At 47.3% G+C, this 20,402-nt stretch overlaps 1 protein-coding gene across 1 annotated transcript in view; it reads left to right on the top strand.

The window, feature by feature from the left end:
- Nucleotides 1-20,402, top strand: part of ZFHX3 (zinc finger homeobox 3) — a 735,572-nt gene that overhangs the window by 442,669 nt on the left and 272,501 nt on the right. The window contains exon 8 of the mRNA XM_064519879.1: nt 1,647-1,760. The gene's annotated coding sequence lies outside the window, so the exon portion shown is untranslated. The remainder of the gene's footprint in view (nt 1-1,646; nt 1,761-20,402) is intronic.

The raw sequence follows: 20,402 nt of genomic DNA on the forward strand, positions 1-20,402 counted from the left end.
ATCACCAGTAAAGCCCTTTTTAGAGATTTGTCACCTTCCAATCCTCTGATACTAAGAAAGAAAGGAAGTTCAGCAATTTCATATTTGAGCTCCTTTAAAACTCTTGAGGGAATACCGTCTGCTCCTGGTGATTTGTTGCTCTGGTGTATGAACCTTCCCGACCTCCTCCGTGGTGCACGTCAGTGCAAAGAATTAATTTAATTTTGCTGCTGTGTCCTTATCTTCCTTAATTCCTCCCTTCACGCCTTGATCATCTATCAGCTGCGCTGGGTGACTGACAGGCTTCCTGCTTTTGTGTTTGGAAAGTTTTTATTAGCTTTCCTAACTCGGACAGTTGTCCTTCAGCCTGTGTTTTGGCTTGGCTTTTTGTGGTTTTACGTTTCTCTTGCTAGACTGAACGTCCGTTTCTGTTCTCTTTGTTTGGAAACAACTTCCATTTTTCTGTAGGTGTCTTTTTATTTGAAATAGCTTCCTTTTTTCTGTTGTTTCTATTTCGCTCAAGCCGTGGATCAGCACCGTGGCACAGGCTTTATGCCCCGCGCTGCGGGAGGAGCGCGGTGTCCGGACGGCACTCGGGCCCCGACCTCCGCCTGCGCCTGGCACCTTGCAGGCTGCGCTCTGCTAAGAGCGATCGTGTGACGGCGTGACCAGCAGCCTGCTGGGCTGCTCTCTCAAGGCCATCCTGGATGTGTGCTGGATGTGCTGTATGCTGGGCTGCTCTCTCAAGGCCATCCTGGATGTGTGCTGGATGTGCTGTATGCTGGGCTGCTCTCTCAAGGCCATCCTGGATGTGTGCTGGATGTGCTGTATGCTTTTTGTCCCTGTCGTGCAGATGCTGTCTAAATTAGGCTTAAATTCGTGAGGTTAAACAGGACTCTTACCAGGGAAGAAGGTGGTAAAATGCATTCAAATACAGAAAAAGGTAGATAGAGGAGAAAAAAAGTTGAGGAGAGGAGAACATTACTTTGCTAGGTTTCTGAAATTCTTGTTCATAAAATCACGGCAGCTGCAGAGCTGCGGTGGTACCAGGAGCCACCGCGGGAAGGGGAGAGGTCCCGTGTCCCCTGGGTCTCTGACACCCTTTTGCTCAGCGACCCACCTGGATGCTGAAGTTGGGCGCTGAAAGTGGTGCTTTCTGGTGGGAAGCGGAAGGCTGGTGGTGAAGCCAGCTGTTCCCTAACTCTTCGTTTCGTTTGTTTTCCCTCCTTAGGTAGCTTGTTACAGAAGAAACAGTACTTGGCTGTAGTGATTAAAAAAGACAAATAATACCGAAAAACTTTTATCTTTGCCCACAGACGAGTCAGAGGGGGCCACGGAGCACATACAGACTTGCGTGTTTTCCATTAGCAGGGCCATCTAAATGTAGCTCATCGTTTTTATACCTTAAGCAACCCTGGAAAGTGCAGCTGTGTGTTTTGTGGAAACGCAAAATGCACCTATCATATAAACATGTTAAATGTCAACTTTCAGGTGTCTGAAATGAGAATGTGAGCTAGAACAACTGGGAATGTTGACTGAATGGGAACTGAACACAGATTACAAAAAATATTATTTATTCTATGCTGTGAATAAGCTTCTGGTTCTTTTGGTGTGTTATTCCACATTCTTCAGGATTCCTTATATGCTTCATATTTTTTCGTTTGCAGGCATTAATTTGAAGAATCTGCACCAACTTCTTCCAGTCTGAATAAGAACCATTGTCCTTTCTCCACTCGTTGGCGCTGGATCCTGCCCCGTTATCTTCACGTTTCCATATTGAGGTAGGGAGATCTTCTATGACCTAATTGTCTTACGCCTTGTAAAAATGGTTTTTGTGTTGGTAGCCCTCCTGGGATGTGTCATGTAAGTAGCACGGATTAAAAGAGAGATGATTGCATGTAATACAGCCATGCTGTTTTCAAGCAGAGATTTTAGAGGTCTGTGTGTCATTTATCCTCTGTCATTCTGGTAAGCAGCAATATTTGCTTGCTCTTTCTTCTAATGGGTGTATGCTGCTTTATAAATGCCATCTGCATGAGGTATTTCCTCACACTTGTTAGTTATTCATCTTTGTGGGACAGTAATCTTCGCTCGTCTTCCTTGGAATGTGATGGGATGAATGAAAAGGTATTTGAACAAGACCATCCCTGCTGAGATCCTGTATTCCTTCTGGAGGTCTTCAAGCTGCTTCCTAGTCAGGTTATAGCTCTGTGTGGGCTAGTGAGTAACGATATGGGCTCCGTTATTTAATTATTTATGATGGCCCTAACTGTTAGTTTCTGACGTTAAAGAACAGGCCAAACGATTGGTGTCCTTGGCTTAATCTTCTTTGCGGGAAAACTGGCCCTTGAATTTCTGTCACAGTCAAACAGGCATAAGGAGGGATGAGGAAATGACAGGACTCCTGACCTGTTTCGTTTTCCATGTGGGTTGTTGAAGTTAAATCATATTCGGATGGTCTGTTTCAATTCTTAGATACTCAGTTTCCAGAAATGATGGTAGATGATGTGCTGGCAGAAAAAATAGCTTACAAGTGTGGTAAAAACAAACAAATAACTTTTCTTCTAACTTGTCCTGAAGAGTCTCTGCACCTTCTCCATTAGATTTGGCTTTGAAAAAGTACCTACTGTCCCACATGTAGTAATTTCATTCAAAATTCAGTTTTATTTAACTGAAATTCACTGAGTTACTTTAAAGTACCTGTTTTTAATATAGCTGTATATCTTGAGTCATTATGGTGTCACTCATAATATTTGGGGTACTACATAATATCGAAGTATCTTTGTGTAACAGTGATAACAGTAGAAAAATTAATGGTAGGTTTCATGAAACACACTTCAGTGTCCTCCATCTATCTAGATTAAAAACTGAAAGGTGTGAGTCTGGAGTTGGAGTTTTTTCCTTTATTTGCTTTTATTTTTTTCATCCTTTAAGGAAGCTTCCTTGTTGGTTTCTTCATACATTTTTACCTGAAGTATTTTGTTTACAACGTAGGTGAGCACTTCAGTTGCTTGAGAATCATCAGACTTATAAATTAAATGGAAACCTTGGGAAATTCTCGATGGGCAAAGATATTTAATGTCTTAGAGGATCCTGAGTAAAGCATCTACTTTTTCCCATTTAGTCAGGAAGCGTTTTGAGGCCCTTGTATCCTGTGTGTGTGGGGTGTGGTGTTCTTCAAATGCTGTAAACTGAATCCAGAGATTTGAGCAAAGAGTATTAACACTGAAATCCCACCTTCCCCCAGGTCGAACTAACGTTTTTGACTTTGATTTGAGACTGAGAGGGAAAGATTAATGAAACAGAGAAAGAATAGAAAAACAGAGAGAAGGTAAGAGAGAGAGAGGAGAAAGGTACAGGAGGCTGGAATGGAGAAGTCTGGAAACATCGTGCAATTGTGCTTTTTTCATGCTGTTATATCTTGACTAATTTTGTTGTGTTGTAAACTGTTTGTATTCTTTAAAAAACATTCACTATATACCAATGAAAGCAACAGCTATCCTGTAGGTCCCAAGCATCACTGTGTCATTCTTTTTCTATTTGCATCCTGATTAGTTACTAGGTTTGTTGTGAACTGTTCTGTGAAATGTAATGCACATCATTTCTATTAGAATTTTCTTTAAAAAACAGGTAAATATCAAAAACAGAGAGCTCAGTCTCCAGTTGTAGTCATTAGCTGATCAGCATGGTACACCACTCTGTTATGGGTCTGCTTCAGCCTACGGTATGAAATTTCTCTAATTTTGCTCTACTACAACATCCCTGAAAAAGGCTCTGCGGCTTGCACAAAGAGAAAAGCTGAAACCTCCTGAAATCTGAGGTTTAAAAATAGTCAAGAATCTGTATTCCAAACAAAAGGGGAAAATTAAGAAAGGGTTTCAAATCTAGCTGTATGAATAGGTTCTGTGAGAAGGGTGTTAGAAATAAATGGAAAGCCTCAAAGGAGTGGATAAAAGACTGATAAGAAAGAAAAATTGTATCTTACTTGTCAGGAAGCAGAGAGTCTGGCTGGATTAGAGTTAACACTAAAACAAAGAACCTTAAAACAAATAGCAAAAGGTTCTTCAGCTATATAAATAAAAAAAGAATAGGAAAGCAGGCCAGAAGGCAGGTATCTATATAGCAAGGGAAGGGTAGAGATTAAGGATTGAACAAAAAGAAAATTAAATTTTGCCAGTTTTCAAAGAATGTAAGGGGAAAATGAAGATAGACGATGAAGAAAACAATGTAAAAGCCAGGTTCAAAACTTAATGTCTGAAATCCAAGGGAGTAGAGAATCTCTGTCCCAGTTCAGTGAAAAATTTTAATTCCACCAGGAAATATTGCTGTCTATCATGTCAGGAATCGTGACAGATGTTGAAACACAGCAAAGGTATGCCGATGCCTTAGGAAGATGCAGAAGTAATCCAGGCCTGCTGCTCTGGCCTCAGTAGTGTGCAAGGCTTTAAAACGTATTTTGGAAGAAAAAAGAATTAATTAGGTAGGTAGAATGGAAAATGGGATAAAACACAATATACATGTACTGACGATAGACTGTGTCGGACTGACATGATAGCCTTGTCTGATAAGGTAACTAATCCTAAAAAACAACAGAAATGTGTGAAATCTCATGTCTCTGGCTTTCAGTGACGCGTTTGGTGTAATGCCATGAAGGGAATTATTACTGAATCCAGAAAAAGCGATGATTTTAGGAAGCCAGCTGAAAAGGAGATGGCTATGGGTAAATGTAAGGGAAGCGATGGAGGGCTACAGAGGAGGGAGCTTACGCTGGGAGTTACTGAAAACTCAATTTTGGGACCAGTCTGTTTACTGTATCTATTAGTGACCACGTCAGAAAAAGTACCAATATGCTAATGGACTTCACTGACCTCCCACCTTCTTCATACGCTTGGACAGTGGGAAGGCTGGGCTGCGAGAAAGGGGAAGAAGGCCGGTGTGTGAATGAAATGGAAAAGTGACGTATAGTCAGGATGGCCAGTGTACGCACTGTGTAACTTAGTGGATGGTTGGCTTGAGCATCTGTTAATTTAAAGTGTATGGCTTCAGTCTGTTGGAGAGACATCTGTAAATACGCATGGCCAAAACCAAGGCATAAGGGACTGGGATGGAAGTACTATACTGCAAGTGGAAATAAGTGAGAAGCTTGTTCAGTTTATAGCATGTAGGTGTGCACGGACAGCTCTACGCAAGCACATAGCTGTGACCATGGTACTGCTGGTAAGGACAGTATTAAATATGTATGTAGGGAAAAGATAGACATTTGTACAGTTGCTAGAACGTGAGGTTCGTATACCTTTTCACTGCACCCATTGTTTTCGGTTGTTCCCAAATTCTTAGAAACTTTTATTTTCAAGCTGTGATTTCCCTCCATATCTAAACTTTGCCTGAGATGAGTTTTCCGTTTAAGCAGAGCTGGTTGTGCTGTATTTGAGGATGATAACAGTGTAATAATTCAAATTTCTGTTACTAAGAAGTATTTCTGTGACTTTCCTGGAGCTAAGCAAACACTAAACAGTTCGACTTCAGTTTGGCAGGAGAAAGCCTTAGAGAAGAAAAGCACCCCTAAATGTTCAGGTGAGAATGGGCTTTATTAGGTGAACTGTAACTTTTAAAAACTTTTCTTTGAGCAAACTCAGCAAAACTGGTAACAGTTCTAAGCTTGTTTTGCAGCAAGCAAGACAACGTGAGGCTCACATCAGACAGAAGGGGCCCGGCTTTCTAACCAGCTGCAGAAAGGAAAATAAACCATTTTAGTCCTGTGAAGGCCGAGCCGTGTCTAAGGGTCGAGTAAGGCTTGTTTACCTTCGCTTATAGAATGGAACTTGTTTTTTCTGCATGTTGTTCTGATTTTTCTCTTTGGATCTAAAATAGAGGAGGTTATTAAGTTGAAGGCTTTGAATTCAACCTAGAGTGGTAAGGAAAACGTCGTGGTTTGGATTTCTACTGTATTTGTCAGAGATTTTATTATGCAGTATTATTATAATTACCTGTTTATTGACAAATTGTCCTTCAGTGAGCGCTGAGGAAGCGGGGCCGGTGGGACCAGCGCTGTGTTTCGGGGTGCAGGGTGGCACGCTGCTTAAAACGCCCCGTTTCTAAAGCTGGCAAGTCTCGTGCTTTTATATCTCAAAGGCAGTTCTTAAAAATAACACCAACCGGGAACGGTGGAACCGGCTCCGAGGGTTCCCGGGCGGCAGGGGAGCGCGGTGGGATGAGCCGTGTTGTCCGGGCTCGCGGCGGTCGCTGGCGGCTCTCGCGCGTTGCGTTGGCTTCGGGGCACTGTTCGCGCCGACGTCCAGGTTCCTCCAACAGCCCCGTCCTTTCTGCTCGCATTTAAGTGCATCTTTATCTACTACTATAAGAGTGTGACATGCATTTTTAGTAACTTCTGTTGTATTTCAATACTGAAAAAAGAGAGGGGAGGTGTTGGTAGCTTGTCGTCCGTGAGCGACAGTGACGTGTGTTGGGGTGTGAAGGACAGTTCCTGTGCGAGTTCACCAAATACCGGCTTTTCAGGTGGCACAGAGGCGCCTTCAGAACCTGCAGGGAAAATACGGTTTTATTTTAGTGGCTCCAAAAGCCTGTGGTCCCACACCGTAAGCAGTCCAGCAGCACACCACGGGGCCATAGCAAGCAGCAAGACTTTTATTAGTATTTGCAGTGTTTTCAATTAAAAGTTTGATGATAAGGCTTCGTTGTGGTTTAGGATCAATTTTGAAGATTCTTAATGGCTTGAATTTGTTTATGCAGTTGTCAGGGCAGATGAGACGACACTGGGTGAGGTTATCCAGCACGTCCGCACCGGGTGCAGATTAGAGTTGTTCTTCAACAGCAGCTGATGCTCGTGCTGTTGGCAGGCAGAAGACATGGGCGCGTGGCAGGCGTTCAAATGAACGAGAGGCTTCCTCCAGTTCCTTCAACAGATTAAATGTTTAAGTTATCTATCGTTAAAACACTTAAGCTGTGCATTCCTAGCTGGTGTAAATGAGCGTGGCTCTGCTGAAAGTCTCGGGCACGCGGCACTCGACGCGCCCGGGCTGAGCACCTTCGCCCAGCACGAGCTGCCGGCGGGAGCGTGGGGCAGAGCGACAAGCTGGTCTGAGACGCAGATGCGTCTCCCGCCTCCCCCCGCCACGTGCCCTCTTCCAACAGCATAAACTCGGTGGGTCCCTGGACTCCGCGGGTCCCTGCGGCGGTGCCACGTTTTCTGTGACGTGGCTCTCGGACGCGGGCGGTGCCGGGGATCCCTGGCTGGGCCGTCGCAGCCTCCGTCGCTGCGGTTTTGCCCTCGTTGCGGCAGAGACACACGAGCCTGCGGCTTGAACACACGCAGCCGGCAAGGGGACCTTGGGCTCGAGCACACACTCCTCCTCCTCCACATCCGTATTGCATGCAAATGCTGCTGGCAAAATTACAGACTGTGCCTCTGTGATGTTTACAGCCCACGGTATTTTGAAAAAAATCATACAGTATAGAATATCTTTCAGATTTTCCCTTATTTGATAGTTCCTTCCAAAAAGGCTGTACTGGGATTAAATCTTTTTATTCCCCACCAAAATATGACAGCTTAGGGGGCAAATTAATTGCTGCGAAGTAATTTGTTTAAAAAATAACACACAGGACGGAGACTTCTGAAGAGGCAAGTGCCGGGCGCAGGGGCTGCTGCCGGCCAGCCCACGCGCGGGCGGCCGGGACGCAGGCAGTGCCCCTTGCCCGGGGCCGCGGCCAGACCGAGCGGTCCCCTCCTTCGGGGGCTGCCCTCGCCGTTCAGCTCGCCAGAGCAGTGCTGGCGCTTCAGAACCAGGAGGCTGGTGTGAGTGAACTCAAATTATTGAAAAATTTAGTGTTTGACGGCACTGGAACTTTCTTGCTAATTTTCTAAGCTTGCCCAGTAGTAGCTGTAGTGTTATAATAATAACACTGACAGCAGGCAGAGCAGGAACAATTAAGACATCTCTTTTTGGCCACGTGCTGACATTTCTTCTGAGTCTTTGTGAAGACGGTGCTGCAGCACCCTGACGCAGACCGCTAGCGTTTTAGCAACCGTCTTTTTTGGACCTTGGCACTGGAACGGACACTGCATTTGTGCAGGCATTTTCCAGGCTGCGGGATTGTCTTTTCTTCTGGCCCCAGTGCTGTAAATCCCCTCTTTTTAGCCTGAACACTCTTTAAATAGGTCATTTGTTTTCATTATAGGTTTTTGCATCTCTGCCTTTCTTTCTTGTTAACGGATTTCTAGGGTCTAATCGAGAAACAAAACCTAAATGCAAACATAAAAAGAGACCTGACAAAGGACGCGGTTAAATCTCGGGCAGGGTCTGCTGCGCCAGCGATGGCCATTTGCTGATTGCCGGGGGTTGACATGACTCGGTTAGTATGCTAATCTGGCCGTCTGCATTTAACATTCAGATCAGGTCCGAGCGGCTCTGCAGAGCAGCGGAGCGCCGGACGGCTCTGCCGGCAGCGCTGGCACCCAGCGCGTGGATTACATAAATACCAAACGCCGTGCCTGCTCCTGCCGGGCCCCCGCTCGCGCGCCCGCTCTCCCCCTCTCCTCCCCTGCCGCCCGCCCTCCCCGCTGCACACACGTACCTACCATCCAAAAAGCTTTCTGCAAATGCTGAAAAATAGGAAACGTGCACAAGTCATGTGTGATTGGCTCGTTCTCGTTTCTCTGCCTCCATGTCCCCAAAGACTCGCGCTTTAATAGACAATGTGTTTCTGCTGCTGGAGAAGCCCAGTGTAACGTGCCAAAATGCAGCGATAATGAAATAAGACAGAGTTTAACATCCAGAACAAAGAAATGGCATTTTTGTAGCTCACTTACAATGCAACAGTCCTAAGATGGTTTAAGATTCCCTCCGTCCTTTTTCCCCACCCAACCTCAGCCCAGGTGAAAAGGCACATTTACTAAAATCCGGTTGTTCAGTGTAACGATCAGCTGCCCGGTGGGAAGGAACGCTTGCTCCTCTTCCTCCAGGTGCTGGTCGCTTTTCCTCTGTGCTTGGAGCCGGTGCGTTGCAGTCCCCCACCTCTAGTAAGGGTTTCAAATTTCCAGAATTAAGAAAGGAATTGATTGCAGAATCGCTTTGCGTGATCAGGTCCATTGGTTCAGATCACCTTGTGTGCTCTCTGGATCTCCAGCCACAGGAGAACTTAATTCCTCCAGCTCCCTTTCCTTTGTTTTTGTAATGTCACAGCAATTCTGAAGAGACGTATGGAGAATCACCAGCTTCTGCTCGCAGTTAGAGGATTTCAGAAGTTGTATTTTCACAGACCAGGTCAGATGTGAGTAGAAACGAGTCTCCATCTGACATATAAATAGACAAAGCTGTTTAACCTCTGAATTATAGCGCAGCTCGATAGTTCTCTCCTCTGTTGTTTCATTCTCTTAGCGAACTGCTCCTTTTAGTTCTCCCTCCTGGTGCCAAACGTATTCCATCTGCAGCAAGAAAGCCCTGGGAAATTCCTTCCAAGTCCCCGACAGAATAGTCGGCGCTTTCTCCGGAGCTGCAGGCTTGATTGTCCTTGATTATTTTATTTCTTTGGCTCTGATCCAAGATGTTTCCTGTCATCATTTCAGTGTCTTTTCTCATAATCCCTTTTCTAAACATCATCAACAATTAACTGATTCTCTCGTATCTACAAACACATGCACACCCACGCAGGCGCGCATGCACACACACTCCACTGAGTCTCATCAGTGTCTTTTTTGCCTTTAAGTATAAGAAATTACAGCTTCTCATTAGCTGAAGAGCAGGTTTTGAAAGGCTTTGTGTTTACTCACTTTGCAAGTGATGCTGGCGCTTTTAATTATTCTCCTTTTGCATATCATAAGAGAGCAGAGAGCTGCTTCAGTCAGCCCAGACGACTACATATTCCCAGGAAGGCAATAGGAAGGAATCCTGTTTTACCTCACTGCTGCTGCTTTCTTCCTTCTCTGTCAGCAAGCCAAGGAATCCCCCCAATGCTCTTACGTAGCAGATACCAGAACCGTGAGTCACTTTTCGCTCCCAGAGCAATAAGTCCACTGCATCTGTGTACGCAGCGGCGAGCGCGGGGCTGGGAGCCTCCCCGGGCTGCCAGGGCGCCCAGACCCGCTTCTCCCGTGGTGACTTTGTCTTTCGTGCTCTTGCTTTCTCCCTCCAGCTCCCTCGTTTCTTCGTTCTTTTTTATGCCTGTTCTTTATTCTTTCTTTCTTCCTATCCATCCATCTCCGTTGCTAGCAGCGGCAAACCCAGCAAGATCTGGGTCCCTCTCGCCTTCTGTGGATTTTTTTTTCCTTTTTTGTGTGTGTGTTACTGCAGCAGCCTTTGGCTGCTCACTCTGCCAGGTTGGATCACCAAAGACACACGACTCGCTCACAATGAATAATCAATACCGATATTGATCTGCGGAAAATGTTTGTAAATTCCTGAAAGGGGAGCCGGGAGCGCGGGACAGGGAGGCTTGTGGGGGACGACGGTCGGCGTCCAGCGGCGGCGGCAGGCAGAACCGCGTTCGGATCCCCAGCCCGGCCGGCTCCGGGGAGACGGGTGCAGGAATGCGCGCGCCTGCGGGTCTCCGTCTCTCGGGGGGGTTCGGTATTTTCGTTTCTCTACAGCTGCTTTCTCCGAAGAACCGGGAGGCGAGCAGCTGAGAGGCCCCGTCAATGCCATGCCTTGGCTGCAGTCCAGCGCTGTTTTGTTTCCATCATCACACGCCACTTGTAAATTTGCATAAATACAAGGGTTATTTTCCATCGTGGCTCCAAAAAGACTTAAAAACATGGAAAAGTGTTTCTATAAAGCAGGATGGCTGTTTTTAATCGTCATTTCTTAGGATTTGCCTTCAAATCCGTGTATTTGAATGAAAGGGAGACGGAAGGGAAAATAAAGGGCAGCGCGGAGGGCGCGGGGGAGACCGAAAGGTGTTAACCATGTGGGAGAGCCGTGGAGGGCGGCACGGCTCTGCGGGGAGCCGCGAGGGCCGCCGGGCCCAGCCCTGGGGCCGGGCTCCTCCCGCGCCCCCCGTCCTGGCGGTGGGGACGCTGGGGGCTGCGGCCGGGGCTGCGCGGAGGTCTCGGGAGCAGCCCCGCTCCGGCCGGGCCCCTCTCCCCCCAGCCCGCTCGCCGCGCAGCCGCCCGCCTTTGGCGTGCAGCAGATGACAGCGGTCCGAATTACTCTCAGCAGAGCTGACCCTTCTCGTACGCAGCGACCGTTATTTTTCACGTGGGATTTCCTTGTTACGTTTTTTACGTCGCCGTCCCTCTGGTTTCCTGCCTTTCCTGGGAGAGGCATCCAAAGACGCAGCAGTAGGAGCACTGCGCGTGCACCCCCCTTCCTAGCGCGGGAGGCTGGCGGTACCGCCCGTAGGGTGGGTGAGCCCAGGGCGAGGGGTGTCCGCGTAACCCCCTGCGCCCCGCTGCTGTACCGCACCCGCCTTTCCCTGCGGCTGACGTGCGCTGGCTCGGTTTTGCCCGCCGCCAAGGTAACCCCGCAGGGATGACCGTGGTCTGTGTGACAGCTTCTGGCTAGGGACAGCTCGTTGGCGTGGTGGCTCTTCTCGCCTCTCCCCGCGCGCACGTGCACGCCACTACCTCCCCCTCCGTGTGCGGTGTCTCCTCTCTCCCTGCGAGTGGTAGTGAAATCCTCCTTGGACGACTGCGTTCCCCACCGCCATTGCCCCTTCCCCGTCCGTGCGCAACCGTCCTGGTGTCATGGCAGGAGGGTGAGTAACCTTTGAGATACCCATCTCCAGCGAGACCTCCGTGTGAGCGTGCGGTTCCAGCGGCTCCTTCCCTGAGCGAAGCTGTCTGCTTTATCAGCCGGCACCAGCAGGAGGGAAGCTGATTTTTTTTATTCTCTCTCTAGCTTCTGATTAGCTCCAGCAATCCAATTAGCAAAGGCATTTATATCACAAGGGGCTGAGGCGCCCCTGTTCATCACAGCAGCTCAGAGCCAGTCATAAATTCTGCCGACACTCCATCTTCCCGGTGACGTGGATTAATTACGGCTCTGGGCCTCCACGAGCAGGTTCGCAAACGAAGGTGCACATGAATATAAGAATTCAGAGAAGGCGAAACAGGACGAGTTTGCTGTCACTGGGAGATGAGTCCGGTGGTTGGCAGGGGAGGGGCTCGGGCACCTGTGGATGCACAGTGGAGGATGGGGTCAGGCGGACTATGCCTACACCGCATTAACAGCGTGAAACGAACCGCCTTTGGCCGGGGGATATTGTGAATACTGTGCCCATGACCCTAATGAGGAATTCTTCATAATGCCGCTTCTTACGCTGCAGTGCAGATGCTGAAAGTGATGCTAGAAGAGCCTTAATAAAATTACGTCTTTCCACTTGAGATGTTGCAGGCCCTAGCCAGGAGCGTAGCGCGGCAGGACGGGCGCTGAGCCTTCGGGAGGGTGTGGGGTTGCAGAAACCCGTGTTTGCTGGCAGAGGAACAGCCTCACTCTTGCTGTTTTTCCCAGAAGCTTCTCCATGATATCTGCATTCCAGAAATAGTAGTTCACTGGTGCCGTAGTATCACGTCTGTTTTCTTGCGACAGTACTTGTGATGCTTTCCGCAGGCCGCATTGCTAGTCCTTCCAGAGGGGCTGATTTCTGAAATGATGCTGCAGCAGGTTGGAAATAGGCTATAGCAGAACATCCAGAAGAAAAAGGAGAATAAGCACAATTTGTATTCCCGTATATGCCTGCCATTACCCAGTTTTGTAGCTCTGTATTTCCTCCTTTAGACCCTGGTACCTATCCATGCATTTCACTAGCACTGTCACCTGTCTGTTCATTTATGGATCACCTACCTAAGCACTTACCCATTTATACCTATCTGCTTAGCTGTTAATTCAGATATGCGTCTATCAATCCCCTGACCTGTGATATTGCCTAAGTATCTGATCTATTGGGGTTTTTTCCAATCATATTCCAATTGAACAATTCATCCAAGTTATCTATCCATCACTTAGCTTTTAATTTATGCATCAGTCTGTGCCATCGTATCTTTTCATTGTTACGTTTCTGCCCATTTATACTCCAGAAATAGTTGAAATAGTAGTTACTTAATAAGTCCACAAAACTATCTTTCACATGTACTGGGTACATTTAAATTTTAATTCTAAAGAAATGAAGATGCATATTAAATTTAATAGCATATCAGCTCCATTCGATCTATTTACTCTGGTCTAATGACAAGCCTTCTATGTAAGCAACTATGGTTCAAGCTAAAAATGGATAAAAGATAATTTTTTTAGTAGGTGAAGGTAGCTTTAGCCAAAATAGGCCTCTCTATGAAACAGTTGTTCTTCCATTAAAAAGAAATATTTCTAATCTTTGAAACAAAAATTACTTTTATTTTTTATAATAATAAATCTTGCATTTTCTGAGCAATATATTTATTGCTTACTGTGGGACAAAAGCATGTGTTACCCCAGCCCGTATCTCCGAGAACCGGTGGGTGTAACCTGAAGCTGGACAAGTTAAGGCTGGAGAGAAGTTGTGCGTTTTGAAGAGTTGTGAGCCATTGGAACAAGTTACCATGTGATCCGGCGGCTTCCTATTCAGTCAAAGCCTTTCCATGAAGATTTATGCTTTTCCTAACAAAATGCTGTAACAGCAGCTTCATATCTAAATTTTTGGATGAAATCATTAGACTGTAAGATCACAACATGCCCCCGACCTTAAAATCAGTAAGTCTGTAAATCTCAAACACAGCTGAATTTGGTTCTTTCCAGTTTCCTTGGCTTTTGTTTTTCTGGAATCGCGCTCCCAACGTGTCATCACTTGGGTGAGACTGTTGCTGCTAGATGTTTATTTGCCCAAGTTCAAACAGGACTTTTCATTACATTACCGTGTAATTTGACTTCTAATGTGACTTTCTTCCACGTTTTAGTGGACCATGAAATTATGCGGATACAATTTCTTTTTAGCAAAAACCTGACATGTTCTTCCTCGCTGGTCAGAGTAAAATGACAAAATGACCTCCTTCCAGGATAGTATTTTATTAGTTATTTTTTTGATTAAAACTGGCTGAAAATACTGTGGCGTAACTGCTTTCTTCTTCCCCTCACGGAAATGTCATTTAAACAACACTGATAAAACATATCTATACAAACCCTTTTGACATTTTTCCAGGTCTGCCTGAAGTAAATCAGATGTTTTATTTTGTTTCTCTGTCGTCTATTTTAAGATTTTTGTTTCAAGTTTACTTTTTTGTTCCAAGTTTCCATATAATTTTTGACATTACCCGATACATTCTTTGACTGGGTAAATGAGCAATTTAACTGAATGTGTTGAAAACAGTGAAGTGCCTTGGAGCGCTTTTTTTATGAAAAGCGCTTTTATGCTTTTTTAATGGAAACAGAAGATTTAAAAACAGTACATGAACGATCTTAAAGGAGAATTTTTGGAATTTCTGTTTTGAAAAAAAAAATTGGTTTTAGCCTGATTCCAGATCAGAGAGGAGTTGTGAAGCGTTTCTGCGAAATGCGAATTCGTCCGCTTGCGCCCGTGCAGCCCCCGTGGCCAGCTGCTCCGTGCATGGGGCCGGGGCCGGCGCGTGGGCCCCCCTCCCGCGGCCGGGGCACAGTCTGCTGCGTCGCACTAGCGGGAGAACGTAAGAAAAGCCCCGTTGGGTCAGCTAGCAGATTTTGCTGGGGCATTTTATTATTTTGCAAGATTGGCTAACTGAGTGTCCCGAGATCCACGCGTGCTTGGAAAGCAGCACGAGAGCTGCTCAGTTTTAGGAGAGACTTTACACAGTGAAATCGGAAACATTCATCCCGTTCCTGCTCCCGAGGACGCCGTGGTCACCGAGAGCCGTTCCCTTAGGCTGGTTGAGGACTTCCAGCAGCAGAGTGTTGCGATACCCGGTGACTGACAGCGACGGGCAGATTGGAAGGGGCTAAGAGCTCGAGGATGCACGAGTGGTGGAACAAATCTTTCCAGAGCGCTGTGAGGTCTTTTCGCTGCCGTCACGCATGAAGTAGCAGGTGGGAAAGAACTTATTTAAGATTAAAGCTGATTTAAATTCTTTTTTTCCAGGAAGCAGCCCATTTTAACGGCGGTACGCAGTTTGCTGGGCTGCAGAGGCAGCGGTGCAGCTCGGGATGCGCCTGTTGAACTCGGCACGTTGCGAGGGTCTCGCCCTCGCCCGGCGTTGCCGAGCCGGTGGGTCACGCCGTGCTTTGCCGCTTCTAGCCCCTGTCCCGGCGTGTCGGCTGCCTCGCGTTTGCCTTGGGTCGTTCCCTGGAGAAGCGTCACGCTCGCAGCCTGAAAACACCGAACTCGGCTCGTTTCTGTTGCCTTTATTGCCGCCCCGTGTCCCGGTGCCGGCGGCGGCCGGGAAGCGCGTGCCTGGGCCTCGGGTGGCTGCCGCCCGGCGGGGCCGGCTCCGAAGGGGTGGTGGTCTCTGGAGACCTCCCCCGTCTCGGGGGCCTGAGGGACACCAGGCTTGGCCGACGTCTCGGTTTGCCACCACGCCGCTGCTGGGTCGCTGAAGGAAAGACTCTTCCTTCCGAAGGCGGTGGTCTTTTATAAAACTGTCCTGCCTGAATTTTCTCTGAAAAAGACAGTTTAGGGGGAGTGTTGTCAAGAATTCTGTCTCTCACTGTAGTTTATTATCCCCTCTTTTTTTTTGTCATTTAACTCCAATTATGGGATGCTAAGTGCTTTTGGAAATTTCATTGTTAATATCTTCTTACAGTGCTATTAACGTAAATCAACGTTAATAGTGTCCCAGCAAGTGTAAAAGCAATCAAAAATTCAGTGCTCACGAATCATTCTGTAATTTCAGCATAAAATGTTAATAGAAATAAAATCCAATACCATAAAATATCGGCAAATTCAACTTTAAATACACGTGATGAATGACTTTACCATTCTGCAGCATCCCATGGACTTCTGCAGCACGAAACATTTTATTGGCGAAGGTCTAATCCGTACCACTCCCTTCCTCGTCTCGTTGTTTTCAGCACAAGGTGTACACGGGACTGTACTTCTCCAGAAATTAAAAATCTGTCTTCACTTACAATGTGGCACCTGTATTCAGGTGTTCGGTGGTGACAGGGAGGATTACCAGGAATCGGTTAACTAATAGGGACTCGCTGCTTTTTTATTGCCATCGGTCTGGTTAAAAAAGCTTCAGCTGCATTACCTTTGATTGGGCTGGGATTTTCTTAGAGACAAATCTTTTAAATTAGAGTTTAGATTGTGTAGATCTGTCAGTTACTTAAAGATGTCAGGAGAATGGTATAGATTTCTCAAGAAGTACAGGTGTTGGCCAGAAAATTCAAATTGAAATTACAATTTAAGACAAAAAATCTCCCCCCCCCCCCCCCGCCCAAGTACATAAGCAATTGGTAGGTATTTAACCTTTTACCTGTTATCCAGTCAGTCTAGGATCTTTTGGGTTTTTTTGTGTGCTCATTTTAATGGATTTAAGTTCTTTGTGCTGTAGTCTTTAAAAAAGTGTTTATGAATTTTCTGCTGGTAGAGGAAGGTAAAACAGCCGCAGGCACGGCAGGAGGAAGTCTCGTTTCCCTGCGTTCCTGGACAAGGGCCTCCCTGCTGGCAGGAGATTTTGGGGATCATGGAATAAGAAAGCTGCGGTGAGAGAGACCTGTAAATAGAGTTTATTTGAGAAAAGGTCTCCTGGACAGTATATATGTAAATACACCGTTTCTTTGCTGATTTGTTACCTTTTCCCGTTACCTCCATGTAACGCCCGTGCCAGCGGTCCTTGGGCTGGCCTCTTCCCGCGCCTGGGCTCTCTCTCTTCTTGCCCCTCTCTTCCCCCCTGTGGCTCCTTACCTGCAGGTTTCCCTAATGCAGCCATACGGCAGAGCTTTACGGATCCTTGGAAATCTACGTGGGATTTTTGTGACGTGTATCAGATATTTACCTGAACTTTCCTCGTATCTTCTATCTGTAGAGGCCATAACGGGTGTTAGCTGCTAACCTGCTGTGTCAGCACTGTCTTCCTGCCCGTCCCCACGAGCACCAGAAGCAGGAGAAGTCGAACGCCTAGGTTGTGTCGTTTCGGATACGTGATGCCCTGAAAAATTAAGAGAAACGCTCAAGAATTCAGACTATCTCAGGTTTTGGACCCTCGTATCTCACTCATTTTTTTATCCAGAACTTCTGAAAGGAATTTGTCCTGATAGCAGAGCACAAGTGGGGAATTCTGCGAGGATTACTTTAGTTCTGGTAACGTGATAGAATTACCAAAATCATTCTTTGGCTGGACATACATGGCAGTTTCCCTTCCCGCAGCGAGTGCACCGGAGCGGCGGCTGGCTCAGGGCTGGTGGAGAGCAGTCGGGAGCGGCTCAGCTTGCCGCGTCTCTGCCCTGGGGGCCTGGGGGGCGGGGGGGGTGTTGCTGCCCTAGCTGGGTGCTCGGCGGTGCGCGCCTTGGTGCCTGCTGTCCTGCGGGGCTGAGACGCGAAGCAGCTGGGCCGCAGCAAAGATGGACTGTCTGCCTGTGTGTTTCCTAACTTATTTTCATCATGTTTGTTATGTAAAGCAGCGTTAAGGTGAGCAGCAGCACCTGGGCAGTGATCCCCAGCCTGTTTGCAGTAAGCGGCTCTCAGGGAGCCCGAGGCGGGTGCTGGAAGGGGACGGTGCGGGACCGGGAGGAGGTCCGTGCCGCGCTCGGCCGGGCCCAGGGAGCAGGACTTTGGTGCAAAGCTCTTAGTTTAGGTAGACTGCTTGATCTGAGGAAAACTGTTTTCAGCGCCTGGAATAACATGTAATCTAGTCTGTGACCATTCCGTATGATTTATTACTGTTTTAATATATTACACTTTTCTGTTTGAAATAAATCTTTGAAATCAAAGGCTTTATTCAGTGCTCACTGACATAACTGTAGAGTTTTGCTTTGAACTCAGTGGACATTGGATCAGTCCTTAAAGTGGAGAAGCCTTAGTTAAGATTAATGGCTTGAAACCTGCAGAAGCATTTTTGCTAGGGTTTAGTTTTTAAATCTTGAGATTTAGTATTTTAAGATAGTGTGTTAAGACTTGCAGCATTTCCTTTTGCTCCTCTTCCCCCTTTTCCTGCCTTCTTATGAAAGGGAACTTACTCGTCCAGGCGGTTCCCAGTGTGAACCGGCCAGTGCCGTTCCGCCAGCGCAGGCCCGATCCGACCTGCCGTGAGCAGAAGGTGCCGCTGTGGATGCTGCTGCACCAGGACTCCTGCGGTACCTTGCAGTTTTGGTCTTACAGGACCGATATTACCGATGTTCTCATTGCTTCTTCCAAGGCCATCTCAGGCTTCTTCCCTGTAGTGTTTCAGTGGTCTAAGCTTAAGATACTGCTTCTTCGTCCGCTTGCATTCGGAGATGCTGATCTCCATCTCGTTTACTGAAGATGGTAGTATACTAAGAACAGTTGGAGAAAACCAGTAATATTTTCAACTGCCGTTTTCAAAAAGGAAATTACAGTTCTCTGACCTCAACAGAGGTGCAGTGAGTGGTGAGGGATCGTTCCACATCCAGCGAAGCGGATCGGCAGGGCCGCCCCTGCTGCTGGAAACCCCTCTCATTGCGGGTGCCAAGACCCCGCTGCCGTTAACTTGTGGGAATTTTATCCTAGCGCAGAAGGGCAGCGCAGAGCCGGCAGCGGTAGCTGTGCGGGACGGACAGATTCTGTTCTCTGCTACGCGGGAATCCCAGCTTCTCCGTCTCTCTTGCATAAACGAGAACAGAAGTTTGCCAACAATTTTACGTCTGGCTCCACAGAAAGGAGAGTCAGAGGGCAGCGTGCCATGGTAATGTGTACAAGGTGGTCGAGAAGAAAAATTCACATGATTCAATGCACTAATGTATGTACAATATCAGAACAGGAAAAAATGAACGTGAAAAGAGAATAAAATACTCTTTTGATGGTAGTTCAATTATGGCTTTCTCTGAGACCAGCTAAGTCAGGGTTTCCATGTTTCTGTTGCAAGAGATACTTACAGAAACACCAAACAAAGAGAAGAAAAGGTCTTAAAGTTAGTAGTTATGTTGTTTTGAGGGTCTCCTCCTTTGCTGCCTCCTCCAAGACTACCACGAAGCCCCGGAGAGCAGCCCCAGGAGCTTCAGGTAAGTGCTCGTGGCTCACTTCTGTCATAGTTCATGGGCGTTTGTGAGGACCTGAATTCTTGCAGTCAAAAACTGATCTGTGAATTGTTTCAGATAGTCAGTAAAACAAGTGATTTTTTCCAGTATTTCAATATTTTTCAAGTCTGCCCTTGTGTCCTGTTAATAATTTAAGGCTTTAAGCACGTTGTTTAACTTTTAGTTTAAGAAAATTTCAGCCCCTCCTCAGGCTCTCAGGATGGAAGAGTAGGGAAATTTCTTTGTCGAAAGTAATTTCTAAACGGAATAAGTAAAGCTTCAGTAACAGAGTCTGGGGAAGTTCTTGTAGCCGTTCAAGGCAACGTGCCGGAGCGGCGTCCGATCCCGCGCAGCGTGGCCGCCCCGTCGCGGGCGGGAAGGATGGGAAGGGCGTCCCGGCCCCATTCCCCAGCGCCGTCGTTCGTCGCCTCCCCTGCTCCTCCACGGGCACGAAGCACCGTCAGTGTTAGGCACAAGAGATCGCCGTATTACAAGGAAGCAAAAGAAGCAATCTTTAATCCTTTCAAAGCCCCATAATATTATGTATATTGACTGAAGCCCTACGGAGTGGGCCTGGCAGGGCTTTTTCATTACTGCGGCGCATTGTAACCTAGCTACCTTTGAAAAGTAACCAATATTGAGAGCCACTTGACATTTGCAAAGGATTATGGGTGTCCTCTCTATCTCTTCTCAAGTTCCCAAATTTACAATGGTCTTAATTTAAAAGTTAAGCCAGGGGATCAGTTGCTTAGTCTGGTGCTGGGCTGCCCTTTAAAAAAAGGGGGGGGGGGGGGAGCATGTCTGTGTGGAGGGGGAAAGGTGGGTAATGAAACCCTGCGTGCTGGTGCGACCCGACTCGAGCCCGCGGACCCGACCGGCTGTGTTTAATTGTAGGAAAGGTACCTAAATCAGCATCGGATAGACAGAAGTGGGCAGTTTCGTTCCTGCCGGTGTTGCTGAGACGCACGAAGCGGCAGCAGCTGGTAATGAGTTGGTGAAAATGAAAAAGGGACATAAGTAGCTTCTTTAGCAAATCCCCTGGAAATGACATGGAGCCTCTGGGATCGATAGGATCGATCCATCCAAAGGCTGCAGGCTCCTCTCGTCCGACTGCCAGCATCTCTCGCAGCGCAAGGATAACAGTAATGTTATTATCAGCAAAACTCATACAGAATCTGCTGGGGAAAATGGCATTGTGTTTTCCCCCTGCCCTGGGCCGGCCTCGGTGCCCTGGGCTCGGACGGAGGAGCTCGCGGGAGAGGCCGCGTGCAGCCCGCCCCAACGGGCTGCCTGCTGGGAGCACGCGTTTCAGCGCGGTTCCCGGAGGCGTAGCTA

This window comes from Dromaius novaehollandiae, chromosome 13 (genome assembly GCF_036370855.1).
Source record: "Dromaius novaehollandiae isolate bDroNov1 chromosome 13, bDroNov1.hap1, whole genome shotgun sequence".
Classification (NCBI taxonomy): Eukaryota; Metazoa; Chordata; class Aves; order Casuariiformes; family Dromaiidae; genus Dromaius; species Dromaius novaehollandiae.